The sequence below is a fragment of the Macrobrachium rosenbergii genome, chromosome 11 (assembly GCF_040412425.1).
Source record: "Macrobrachium rosenbergii isolate ZJJX-2024 chromosome 11, ASM4041242v1, whole genome shotgun sequence".
NCBI lineage: Eukaryota > Metazoa > Arthropoda > Malacostraca > Decapoda > Palaemonidae > Macrobrachium > Macrobrachium rosenbergii.
Window position 1 is genome coordinate 24,219,635 of NC_089751.1, and position 3,416 is coordinate 24,223,050.

The window sequence follows — 3,416 nt, forward strand, 5'->3', positions numbered from 1 at the left end:
CTCAACCCTTAGTGCGCTAGAATCATCAAATTGTTTTGAATACCCATGGGCGTTCTCGTTATTCTGGGGTTCCTTTACTTTGTCATCATTTTATTATTGCCATTACTGTACTTGAACCTCCACTCTTGCCATTACTTTACTTGAACCTCCACTCTTGCCTAACTTGAAACAAGCTATTCAGTCAGACCACTTTTCTATATGATATTTTTATTATAAAATAAAGTTTTATATATACTTACCGAGTAATTACATAGTTATTAGTTCACTTACACAGCAACTTGAATTCAAAATTTCACACGTCTGTGTAGGTGACCAGTTCCGCCCACCAGCAGGAATATTAGGAACGACTTTAGCAGATAACTTCAATCTGTTCATACCTTATGTCCATCAGCAGAGAGGAGGGTGGGCTCCGATCATGTAATTACTTGGTAATTATATATAAAACTTTATTATAAAAATGTAATTTTTATATAAGTAACTTACCAAGTAATTACAATGCTATTAGTTCCTACTTTTCGTGGCAGCTTAAGTTTTAAAAATTTTGCATAGCACTCATTTTGTTTTGGTGTATGTAACAGACCCCGCCCACTTTCGGGGAAGAGTAGGTACAACCAGCTCACGTATTCAGCTCATTCCTACTGCTCATCGACCAGACATTGGTCACTGGGTAGCTTTCATTTTTATTTTTTTTCAGCGCTTGTTTGCAGACATCGCCGAATTTGGTTAAGTACATTGTAGTTTTTGGTAGCGCTAATCAGCTTTTTCCTTAATTGTGGCTGGATATGTCATACTCGAGTGCTTATAGTATTATGCATTGCAGCAAGGACTGCAAGACGAGACTAACATCTGCTAAATATGACACTCATACTATCTGCACGCCTTGTAGAGAGCAAACTTGTTCTCCTGACATTAACTGTGATGAGTGTAAGGAGTGGGATCGGGGGAAATGGAAGACTTTGAATTCTCATTTAGCAAGACTTCAGAGAGACAGAGAGAGAAAGGCAGCTGCTAAAGCTGAGGTTAGGTTGCAGCTTCCTCCAGAGGTGTTTGTCCTTTTGACTCCTATGACAGCTTTTTCGCCTATTCCAAGTCCTCTATCTTTACCTGTAACTCCTTTACCTAGCTCCCTATCTTCCGAGCCCAGTGTTTTAGCCAGCCTTGAAGCCCAAGTAGATAAGAAATTTAGTGTTATGGTATCCACCATAACCCAGTTAGGAGCTTCTGGTAAGATCTTGATGAACCAGTTGAATGCAAAAAGTGTTAGTGCAAGTGTCGCGTCAGTGGAGGACGCGGCTACTCGTTCCCCCAACGCTCCTAGACCTAGGTCCCTGTCAGACTCCCCTAAACCTGGGAGGAGGCAAACCGAATGCCAGAGGGATGTCGATGGGGTTTGTCCACAGATAGTTGCCCCCTCAATCGAGTCTGTTGACTGTTCCCAGGACTCGCCGGACGGCCATTGGAAAGGCATCCGAGTGGATGTGCACTCTTTATCGTCGAGTGGTTCTGATTCCAGCATGGATAGGAGGCACAGTTAGTGCTTTCCCGACGTTTCCAGACCATTGAAAACGTTGGCAGCTCCTGAATGCGTTCCTCTGCTCCCTTGTAAGCATTCCAGAGATCTGGTTCGGAGTCCTGAACCTTCTTGTAGCTTCTGGGACCAAGAAGGCTCCTCTCTGGAACCGATTCATTGTTGTCTCGATAACATCTTGAACCTTTTGAAGAAGCTTTCGACTACAGTGTAAGAACAAAAGGACTTAGCTTCTTCTTCGATCTCATCTGTGGAAGAAGATGTAGAGAAAGATCAACCAACTTAGGCGTACTCCTCCTTTCTCTTCATCTATCCGACTTTCTTCTCCCTTTCGGCCCCATCGTCCCCGGGCTCGCATTTATGATGTGACAACCCATAGGCTCCTCTAATCTGCCGAAGATGGTTCTTTCCTGTCCCTCAAAGAAGGCTTTGTCTCGTATTGGAGATCAGTTGGCCAATAAGAGGGATCTTGACAAAGCCACCTTCTACACCCCTCCTTCTTGTTTGACGAAAAGGAGATATCTCTCTTGTCATTGGGGAAGCTCCATCCTTGGGAGTTTCTGCCTCGTCCCAAGAGGACTTCTCCGGCTTGATTGATTCATCAACGGAGTTGGATCATTTAGTGAAAGACTTATTCAAAGTCTTTGAAATATTCAGCTTCCTTAATTGGACAGTGGGAGCCTTGACAAAGAAGATTGAAGATTGCACAGCTCTACCAGACAATTTTACTGCAGACTGGCTAGAGGTTTTATCCTGTGTGGACAAGGCGGTTCGTGATGAATCGCAAGAATTGGCTGCTCTCTTTGCCTTAGGCATTTTGAAGAAGAGGGAGCTGGTGTGTTTGTTTGTCACTAAAGGAGTCACTCCTTCTCAGAAATCGTCTCTACTCTTCGCCCTGTTGGACTGAAATAGTCTGTTTTCCAGGGCTACTTTTGAGCATGCAACTTCGGAGCTTCAGTAGAAGACTACCCAGGACTTGCTAACGCAGTCCACTAAACACCCAAAGCAGCCAATTCAGACACCTGCAGCACTTGAGACCCCTGCAGTTCTTCCTAAAGGCCAGCTGGAGCAGGAATCGTCTCCGGACTCACTTGTCTTCCCCATTACCCCCGAAATCAAGGAGGACCTTCAGTGGTGGCTGGGAGAAGAGAGATTCCTGGTAGGGAAGTCTTTATTTCCTCTGAACCCAAGCCTAACCTTGTTCTCAGGCACTTCAGACCTGGGATAGGGATAAATTTACAGGACTTGGGAGTTGCAGGGATGTGGTTGCAAGAAGAAAGATTGCTCCACATCGACGTAAAGGAGCTGAAAGCGATTCACCTGGCTCTCCAGCATTTTGCATCGGTGACACACAACAAAATAATTGCAGTCCACTTGGACAGCATGACGGTGCTGGCCTACATGAGGAACCAGGGAGGCACGCATTCTTTCTCTCTTTGCCAGACGGCCAGAGATCTTCTCATTTAGGCCCAGAACAACCGTACTTGGATTGTCACCTGCTTCATTCAGGGCAAGATGAACGTTCTTGAAGATGAATTGGGTCGCCGCAAACAAGTCCTACCGACGGAGTGGATGCTGAATCTGCAGGCATGCACCGACCTGTGGAAATGGTGGGGGAAACCATCGATAGACATGTTTGCGACGTCAGAGAATCATCATCTTCCCCTGTATTGCTCACCAGCTCTGGACCCTCTGGCTTGGGCAACAGACACAATGCTCCAGGACTGGTCCGACCTGGACATGGATGCCTTCCCGTCATTCAGCATGGTGAGAGAAGCCATCGACAAGTTTCAGTTTCACAGTAACTTGTCGATGACGCTAGTGGCCCCACTTGGGTCGGAGAGGGAATCTTTCCCGGACCTTTTAAGCCTCTTAGTGGGCTTCCCAA